The following is a 10,871-nucleotide window of genomic DNA, read 5'->3' on the forward strand; positions in this document are numbered from 1 at the left end:
AATGGATGCTGCCGGCCTTAGACACATTTCTGCCCTCCTAAAGCTGAGCCAAGCTCAAGCAGGGGAAGGCAGCACAATAGGCATCCTGTCATAGGGAGGTGTGACCACCTCCCAGACAAGATTTAGTGTACTGGGGCTGGATGGGGGCACTTCCAAGCGCTTGAAAATCTGCACCAGGGGCACACTTGGGCATAGTCCAGCTCAAACCAGTTCTGGGAGCCATTGGATCCTGCTCTGCCATGAAAATGGACAAAAGACACAGGAGTATCCTCTCCATTGTCCAGAACATCCACTGGGTGGGTCCCCTGAATTTGTCCAACCCTCTCCCGTGGGATCAAAAGGGTTACCTGGCTGTAGGTCTTTAGATTTTCAATGGACAACATTCTATCAAGAAGAAACCACTAACTTTGACCTTCAGGACACTTTGGACTTCGCTGGACCTTGACTGGGTCGACTTTGTCTCCCTCTCCGTCCAAAGCTTTGTCCGTACCTTTGCTCCATAAAGGCTCTGTGCAGGACCTGTGGTGCACTAAAGACAACCAAATGATCTCCCTTGGGTTGAAGGAGTCGCTCACCCTGCAACTGAGGCACCGAAACCGCAACTGACTGGCTTGCTGCTCCTGAGGACTCTGAAGACTCCAGCAACACAGGAGATAAGTTCCAATGTTCTGTGAGGCTGAGCTGCCCTCTCAACAAGTTTGAGGCCAGTTTTCCTTGTGGGGACTTTATAACCCGAACCCCTGTGCCCCACATCCATTTACAAGTGCATATGCTTGTTGGCGTTCCCAAACTTCAAGCACTGGACTGTCAATAGCCCTCACCTATGCGCAGATTTGCACCAATGCACTTTGGCCTCCTTGCACTTTGTGCCCTGCAAGCTGCTGTTCTTTCGATACTGCCTGAGGTACCCTTGCAACTCCTGTGCCTCTGGCCTGTGAGTTCCTGTTAGGGTCAACTTTGCTTTTCTGGGCTTCCCTGGTTGTTCCATGCTTGCCCTGACTCCTCTGCAATTGGTGAGTCCCACTGTCCTAGCTGGGCTGAACTCTGACCTTACGTGTCCTTCTTCGTGGGTTACCGCTGCCAAAGCTTGTTGCTGTTCTAGCCAAAACTGACCCCTCAGCACTTGACATCCTTCTCCGGGCAGCTAGTGCCTGGCTCCTGGTTGTCGTCGACGCCTCCTGGTCCTCGTGGCTGAAGAGTCGATTCTTCATCTCCTCACCTGAAGCACCCAACATCGGTGGGCACTCGTCTTCCGAGTCCCTGCTCACTCCCAGTGATCCAGACTCTGTACCCTCTGCTTTCTGGTTCCTACAATCACCGGACACTTTTCTTCTTCCCTGCAGTGACTATTGTTTGAAAACTCCCATTGAGATTGACGTTGGTTTCTGACGCCACTTCAGTCCTAGGCACCCGGCTTCCCTGGGATAGGAAAACCGGGAACTTGGGTATCCATGGGTGGAGTGTCTCTTCAACCTCCTAACTTCCATGGGGTTTCTACCTAGTCCTTTGGGAATGGTCTTTAGACCTTAAAACTGCAACCGTGACTCTCCCATTGAATTGTACAACGCACGCAGTCGTGTAGTCACATTGCACCCGTCCTCGGTGGGGTCCCTACGTACTCACCAGGGGCAGTAAATTGGGGTCCCAGCAGTTCTACACCCGCTAGACTTTGTCTTGACTCGATCCGTGGTTCTTATACCACTATTTTAGTACATGGTTTGGTCCCCTCTGGACCCACTGAGTATTATTGCTACTTACTAGTTTGTATCTTCGTGTAAAGGATACTAGAGAGTGTTATACTAAGAAATGCATATTTTTATAACTACTGTGTGGTTCTCCTTTCATTTAATTAATGCTAAAGGTGATATTCTGGTCAAACATGCTGCTTTACATTCCTTCAAGATTAAGCCTGAAGGCTGCTCTCCACAGCTACCACTAGGATAGCTTTCTAAAGGTTATATTTGACCTTATACAGCATAAGAGTCATTTGATGCCCACTTAGTGGACAGCATATACCAGGCCATCTTCTCACAGTCACCCAGAAGGCATAGGTTTGAGTGTAGTGCTAAACGGTTTGAAACTCTGTCCAGAAGTGTTTCTTGGAATGTTGCATTGCCAGGGGGAGGCCTATTGGAGCAGGAGGTTACAGGAAGGAGATGGTGCAGGGTTGCATCTGGTGAAGAGGGTCTCACAAACTTGTATGGAGACTTCGTCCGCTTTAGTGATATTTAATGTTTGCTTGAATACAACAGCTAGACCACCTCCTCTTTTGCCTTTACCAGTTTGTGTGAAAGTTTTTTTAAACTTCGTTTTATATCAGCATTGTAGCAAGAATACACACACACGACATATTGACACATCACCATTTTTGGAAAACATAGCAGCATTTTACATTAATTATCTGCATTGCTTTTTCCCAACATTCCCTTCAATTTCCCCCCACGAATGGCGTTTCATCATTTCCGTCTTCTAGCCCCCTTTGTCAGGCTTGGACCATTGGGACAGTACACAGAAATCCTCAATACTCGTTCCACTTTGCCCAGATTCTTTCCCACTTGTGAGGACAGCCCCTATTCAGGTATGCTGTTTTTTTCTGTCAACATGCACCAGTCCATATCTTTTTTCCAGTCAATGAGTGTTGGTGTTGAAATCACTCTAGTTCTCTCCTCCCCTCCCCAGGTCTGTCACCTCCCATATGTTAAGTAAACATAACTTGGCCAACAACGCACCGCCACTCCGTATAAACTACTTAAGAAACAGATTATGTTAGTCCAGGAGGCCTGGATTTTGGGACACTCTCTTATTATGTGAAATAATGTTCTTTCTTGACCGCATCCCTTACGGCAAAGTGGATCTGATCGCCCAGCCATTTTCGCCAATGCAGTACATGAGATATAGGCTCTGTGGAACACTTTAAGTTGTATGAGGCGAAATCGGGACTTAATAGCTACTTCTTTAGGGGATGATATGGCGTTGGGCAATCAGTCCTCTTGCGTGTCTGCAATGTCTTTTCCCCATTTTTCCCACAGTTTTACTAACGGGTTAGGGGCATTGTTTACCAGCTTTTTGTATGTCAACGAGATTGCCTTTTGAGTTATGTATTCTTCAAGTAACCTGTTCTTTAGCGGTGGATTGTATGTAATAGTTTGATAGCCTCGAGGAACAGATTCAGGGAACACTGGAGCCATGTCATCTCCCAATAATGATTCAGTTATGAAGAGTAGGTCACGTTGTTTATGTTTGTTTTGTAAAGGGCATGGCTACCCGAAGGCTTCCCCAAGCTTGTGAGTTCTGTGCTGAGAGTAGGGCCTCTGGTACATTAACGCGGAAACAGCCATGTCTTAAGTTTCTTCCTGAAGGAAAGTTCATTTTCCAGTGCTCTGAGACAAAGTGGAAGATCGTTCCACAACTTCGGTACTACGTGTGCAAACGGTCTTCCTCCACATCTCATCTTTTTTACCCTGGTTGTGCTGAATAAATGAAGATACGAGGATCTCAGGTGTCTAGTAGGAACATAAATGGTTACCAACTCTCTGAGCTTTAGTTGGCCCTTGTTATTTATGGCCCTATGAGCAATAAAGAAGGATTTAAACTTAATCCGGAGCCAATGCATCGGTTTGAGGGGTTCTCTTGTTGAGACATAGCTAGGAACCTTTAGAAGGAGCCTTGCTGCCGCATTTTGCTCAGTCTGAAGTCTCTTTACTACGTACTAGCAGCCCGTCCCGACGTTGTCTGGGTATGAATTGCTGCCGCCAGTAGTATATTGTTTCGTAGGATTTCGTTTTGATAGCATTTCTTATCTGTGACAGGCCTGTGAAACGCTCCGATTCACAGTGTACTGCTGATGCACTTAAGAGTGTGCGTTCAGTAGTGTGTGAACTCGAGTTTCCCTACTTTATTTTCCTTGCAATATTATATAGCGCAAACTCGACAACATGGCATGAGCACAATTTACATTACAGAAGAACACATTCATTTGTGGTAGGCACGGGAAGACAAAGCGATTTGTCTGGAATCACAGGATGTTGAGCTGATGCCGAGATTCGAACGTAGCTCCCCATCTCTAAAGTTCGTAATTCTAGAACTTGTGGTGGGAGGTGTGTCTAAAAGTGTATTTCGGTGCTGGGCATCAATGAGAGAGACCTGTGCATTTTTCTAATTGGTGGTGAAAAAATATGAGTATGTTGCTGGAGATGTGAACCGCCCTGCCACCAATGTACTTACGGGGGAGGGTAAACACCCATTATTCCGCATCTTTCTTTCCGCATACCATCACTCCGCATACTTTCATTACGAAAGTACCATGACTCCGCAATGCCATTATAACGCGTGGCATTACATTTTATATGCTTTTACCATGCATACATTTACAATGAAATTCGTTGTAAATGCATGAATGATAAAAGCATGTTTTTTTTAAATGTTTGGATAAGGCAAGTATGGGTATAGGGGTATATGTTTTGGGGTACTGAGGTACATGTTTTGGGGTGTTTGGGTATTTTAAAGGTTCAGATATAGTTTTGGGTTCTGGGGTACAGGGGTATTTTTTGGGTTCAGGGCTAGGTTTGGGTTTTGGGGTATAGGGGTATTTTTAGGGTTCAGGGGTAGGTTTGGGTTTTGGGGTACAGAGGTATTTTAAGGGTTCAGGGCTAGGTTTGGGTTTTGGGATACAGGGGTTTTCTAGGGTTCAGGGCTAGGTTTGGGTTTTGGGATACAGGGGTATTTTAGGGTTCTGGGCTAGGTTTGGGTTTTGGGGTACAGGGGTATTTTTAGGGTTCAGGGGTAGGTTTGGGTTTTGGGGTACAGGGGTATTTTAAGGGTTATGGGCTAGGTTTGGGTTTTGGGGTACAGTGGTATTTTAGGGTTCAGGGGTAGGTTTGGGTTTTGGGGTACAGGGGTATTTTTAGGGTTCAGGGGTAGGTTTGGGTTTTGAGGTTCAGGGGTATTGATAGGGTTTAGGGATAGGTTTGGGTTTTGGGGTACAGGGTATATTTATAGGGTTAAGATGGGTTAGTGTTTAAGGGTGTTGGGGTATTTTATAGAGTAAGGGTGGGTTATGATTATGGGGTGCAGGGGTATTTAAAGTAGGGGTGGGCGGAATTGGCGCAAACTTGGTACAATAAATCCGCAATATTGCGTTCCGTCAGATTTCCAATTATTAAAACAGAAACCTCATATATTCAAGGTAAAATAACAAATATTTCTACATGCTAAAATGCATATAGTCATTTCACAAAAGTAAAATTAGCTTCAGGTAAGCAGTGAGAGAGGTGATGATTTTGAGATCAAGCCCCTGCCAAGCATTATGGGACTAGATTAGCAGTGGGAAGTGAATATTATAGTATCCAAATAATTCTACAAAGAGCTGCAGTTCACCTCGTCGTCCCTAGTTGTCCCTGATGAGGCAAATGCAATAGCATTTAAAATATTATACATCAAGCTGCAGTTCATCTCGTGGTCCCTAGATGACCCTGATGAGGCAAATGCAATAGCATTTAAAATATTATACATCAAGCTGCAGTTCACCTCGTCGTCCCTAGATGTCCCTGATGAGGCAAATGCAATAAGCATTTAAAATATTATACATCAAGCTGCAGTTCACCTCGTCGTCCCAAGATGTCCCTGATGAGTAAAATTCAAAAACATAGAAACCCTTTCATGAATGCTAAAAATTATGCTAATCTTATCCCATAATGCTTTGCAGGGCCTTTTAGTTGTATTTTTGCCCATAACTGTGCTTGGGGTGGTTCTAAGAGAATGGGACCTCCACTGAATTACTATTTAAAGGGAGCAGGAATGTATAGAACCTGGGAAGAAAAAACAACACTCTTGACGGAATGCCCCCAGCCTGTGTCACGCCCCCAGCACACACCCACAGCACAATGCAGACACGCCCACAAGGGACTACTTTGCTGGCACGGTTCTTTTACCTTTTAAATGTATATGGTGGGCATCTGCATAGCCTATGTCCTTCTGATGCAACTGCCCTTTCCAACGCTGTATTGGGTGTGTGGATTGGCACTGTAGTTCCCGAGTTTACCTTGCCAAAAGGTGTCTGTTCTCTCTTTATAATAGTAGTATAGATAGATTTGGGTGCACCTCTGTGTGTCAGTGAGAAGGTCGTAGATGTGATGCTTGTTTTCTTAGAGTGATTGAGACTTTATTAGTAGGCAGTTTTGAGAATGTGCTGTAGTGATGGTGTGACTGTTTTGTAGAAAAGCAAGCAGTATTTTGTGGGCTTGTAGCAAGTTTGCCGTTAGTGCTGGTATTAGCTGAATGCGGATAGCAATAATGTCGCTGTTCTGTACTGTGTTCTTCGTCCAGAAGGCCAAGAAGGCACATTGATGGGTCTGCGTGTGTAGGTGGTGGAGATGGTGGTTGAGAGTGAGTTGGTGAGCTATGTTGTTTTGGAAGAGTAGGCTTGTTGTGCAGTAGACATGGAGATGCGAAGTTGTGGAGAGTGGCATGTTGCTTTTTTCGTTTGTGTGTATTTAGGGTGGAAGGTGTATGTGTTAGGGGTGGCAGTGCAGCATCTGGGTCATGTTGTAAGGTTTTAAATTGTCCAATGGATAAGAGGCAGTTAAAAGAGAGTTGCTGTACTGCTGTATATGTGATAGGTGATAGGTGTGGGGAAAGAGAGAAAGATTGCCATTTGAGTTGGTTTAGGGCAGGGGTCTCCAAATTGGTCCTGGACGGCCGGATCCATGCCAGATTTTGTGCATATCCCCATTGAGATACATGTAGTTATTTTAAAAATCTGGCATGGATCCAGCCCTCCAGGACCGGTTTGGAGACCCCTGGTTTAGGGTGTGTATTATCTGTTTAGTCAGGAAGTTGGGAGTGGTATATGTTTGTAGTTTGTTACAGAAAGTATTATGGCATGTTGTGTGTGAGATTTTGTTGTGCTGGTGCGTGTAATCTGTTTTGTTTTTTAGGAGTAGTGAGAGTAGGTGATGATGTTTTTTGTTTTCTGTGAAGATTTTATATGTAATGTATTGATGGCCAGTGGAAGTTGCAAGGTAAAGGGAGTGGAAATGTGTTTTAGAAAAGAGTGTATGTGGTGTGTGTGAATGGATGAACAAGAGTTAAGAGTGTGTTAGAATTATTTGGTAAAAGAGATAATGTGTCCGGTGGAGTATAAGGGTTGTGTGATTGTGTTTTTGTGGTAAAACGAGGAGAAGGGAGTTGGTGGATGAAAAGATGGAAGGCTGAGTATAGGTTTGTTGGTGACAGAAAAGGGTTTGTTAATATAAATTAGACCAGGGAATGTGTATCTGGATGGTATGCAATAAAATATGGAGTGCATTTGGGTCGTGTTTGTGATAAGTGCAGTGGGTAATTTGAGCCAATGTTTTCCGGTGCTGGGTACCGGCACATAATTGTCAGCACCGCACTTATGAGAGGCTGCCGCATGGTGGTGATGTTTGTCTAATTTAGAGAACACAACTACTGCTGGTTATTATTACAATATGTGTTTAAAATGACTAATATCTGCCTCCCACGCCATTCTTATAGCTTTGGAGGCCTGGAATTGACACTTATAGCAGTGTGATGGTCAGTAGTTGTCCTGGTACTGTCATTGGCAGCGGTAGCAGGGGCAATGGGTGGCACAAGCAGCAGTGGCCTCCTGACGAGGGTCCTGGCACTTATTGTTTTAGAAATTAAGCATGGGTAAGTGAATTGGTTAGTGGAATAGGATAAAGTGGTGTTTTGTCCGTGTGTGAAGGTACAAATATGAGGAAGTTGTTGTATAAGGGTGTAAAGGTGTGGGTTGTGTGGACTTTTAATGGGTACTAAGGAATTCAAATGTGTGTAGGGTTTGTTTACAGTAAAGAGTAGAGTACATTTGCTGTGAGGTTGCTGTGAGCTGATAGCAGAGAAAGCCATGAATCTGGAGCCGGCTTCCTCTATAAATGCAAATAAATTGCTTGACCCCACTCAGTTTGGCTTAAGAAGCGAACATTGCACGGAGTCCGACCTAATTGTGCCTTGCCTTTAAAGCACTTCATTATTCAGGCCCTGAGTACCTTAAATGCAGCTTTTCCTGGTACATCCTCTATAGGCCATTGCGCTCATCGGTAGCCAAGAACGTAACTTTTCTCAAGTTCCAAAATCCTCTTGGGGAGGCAGAAGCTTTGTCACCTGTGCAGCCAAATTATGGAATACCCCACCCCTGAAACTAAAGGACATGAGAAATCTTCTTCAATTCAGGAAAACCTAAAAAGCCAGGGGGCTTCTTTCCAAGCCCCTTGCTCCGCTGGTGCATCACTTATTTTTACGCAGCACAGTGTGCTGGCCCATATTTACAAGGCCACGCAAAGCCACCCTGCGTGGCTTTTCATGCCTTTGGGTGTACGTCCCCTTTTCAAGCATCACTTTGCATGAAAAGTGCGTGCCATGGGTTGCTGTGGACCTGACGCATTCCCAGATTTACAACGTTTTGTAAAACTGGGAATGCATCAGAATCCTGCGTCTCCCTTGGGGAAGCGTACGGAGGCACAGCGAGAAGAAATACTTTTGGGGCATGTTTACAAGGATGTGGCGGAGCGCGGAGTTAGCCTTCTTGGCTTAATCCCACGCACTGCCACTTCTGAAACCCAGGGCTGCACCGTATTTACAAGAATACGGTGCAGCTTTGCGTTTCCCCCAGCGTTGGCGTTAATTTAGCTGCCTAGCGCCAATGCAGGCACCCTTGCACCATAGTGCACGTGTGCTTGCATTTAGGGGAATGATTGCTTATGTGCAGGAAGGTGTCCCTTCGTCCACATGAACAATCTGAAATGCGTTTTCAAATTTCAATGTGCAAAACTCCTTTTTTATATAATGATTGTTTATGTGCAGGAAGGGACACCTTCCTCCTGCACATAAACAATCAATGACGTTTTGGTGTTTCTATGTGCGCTGCACAAGGTAGCACACATGGAAACAGCAAAAACAAGGAGAAATTAAACATTTCTCCTAGTTGCGCCAGGGTAAGACGAGGTTTTACCTGGTCTTAATTTTGGCGCTGCCTCCTATTTGCGCCTCCCTTGTAAATATGGGGCAGCACCAAAATTAATGGGTGTTGTGTTGGAACGCAAACCACAACACCCATTGCCCGCGCCTTTAATGCTAAGTATAGCATGAAAGGGTGTCTTATTCACAAGGCGGTGTTAAGCCACGTCAAGTAGCTTAACGCCTCATTCTGATTAAGGCGAAGCCCATTTTGCCACCATAATGTCGAGAAAAGTGACACTGTGGTGACGATAGGGGCTTGTAAATATGCCCCACTTTTATTTCTCCTTGTTTTTTCTTCTTCCTATGAGTGCTTCCTTCTGCAGCCCTTGTAGAAAGAGGAAATCGCCATCAATGATTGTTGTAGAGCAGGAAGGGGAAATCACACCCGCAGCGCAGGCACCCTTGCAACGTCACGCATGAGTGCCTGCACTGGTGCATGGCAGCCAATTGTGCTTCAGCGCAGGGGAAAGCACAGGAATGCGTAATATTGTTGTTACTATGACGCATCCCTCTGCTCTGAAAAGGACTCCGCTCAATGCAGCATTCTGGCTTGCGCCCACGCTGCATCGTTTTGTTGTAAATAAGGCCCCTGGTATTTTAACCAATGGTTGCCTGACAGTCCCCCTCACTCACTGAGCCAGTCTTTCCACATTTTCCACTTTGACTTAAGTAGATTTCTCCAGGCATTCGAGCGCTTTATCAATTTAGGGGCTTGCGCCACTGGTGCGTCACTTTTAATATGTGAAAAAGAGGCGTACAGGCAGCTTGTAAATAAGCCCCATCATTTTCATTTCAAATTCCAAACCATTGGTCTTTGCAGCTGTTTCTTTTTGAGAGAGAGAGTGTGTGTGTGTGTGTGAGAGAGAAAGAGAGCGAGAGAGAGAGAAAGAGCGAGAGAGTATGGGCCCGATTCACAGAATGAACTTGACTCAATCCTAAACTTACTACTATTTTGGTAATCACAGAATGCACTTACTACTTTTGGTATTCACAGAAGTTAGGATTTTGTCTTAAGTTTGTCTTAAGTCTGTCTTAACTCCTTTGACGCTACTGACGGAACCGTTCCGTCACGCCCCTCTGGTGGGCTGTGCTGGTGACGGAGCGGTTCCGTCACGGTCTGGCCGCCGCGCCTGCGCGGCTCTGATTTCGCGCCTGCGCGGTGGGTTTCATTAAGCGGGCGGGGCCGTGACGGAACCGTTCCGTCACAAGCACAGCTCACCCGCGAGCCGTGACGGAACGGTTCTGTCACCAGCGCAGGTGAGCCGCGCGACCGCCCGCGACCGTTAGCGCTGCGGCCGAATAGCCGCCACAACGAAGAAGTTAAGTAGTAAGTGCATTCTGTGACTATCAAAATAGTAGTAATTTTAGGACTGAGTCTTAAGTTCATTCTGTGAGGCCCTGAGTTAGGAGGCGGTGAAGGGATAAATTGAACTATCTACCAAGCAGCAGGTGCAGTACCATCTGCTGTTACTAGAGGGCAGTCTGCCTGACAACAACCAGCTGTCTTTTGGTGGATTTTGCATACCCAGAAGCCACTGCAAAGAATCAAAAACTTTTGTGTCATTGTTATGTGTAAAAGAGTCACTTAAGACTGAGAAATATTTCACACGCGTGTTTTGGTGAGACAGACGGACATTTTCTTCTACTAGTTGTGATGGATATTCATTGTCGCCGTATTTTTCGTAAGTTTTCTTCAGAATAAGTTGAAAGGGTGTATTACTTTAACTCCAGATATTCATGGGGCTTCCAAATACGATTTCGTTTGTCGGTATTCATTGCATTTCGTGTGGCGATGATATCGATATTGGAAGGAATTTTTGGAGATCTTGGTGTGAAGACTAAGATCTACAATGGATATAATGAAAGATGGCTGC

The sequence above is a fragment of the Lissotriton vulgaris genome, unplaced genomic scaffold (genome assembly GCF_964263255.1).
Source record: "Lissotriton vulgaris unplaced genomic scaffold, aLisVul1.2 SCAFFOLD_224, whole genome shotgun sequence".
In the NCBI taxonomy this organism is placed as follows: Eukaryota; Metazoa; Chordata; class Amphibia; order Caudata; family Salamandridae; genus Lissotriton; species Lissotriton vulgaris.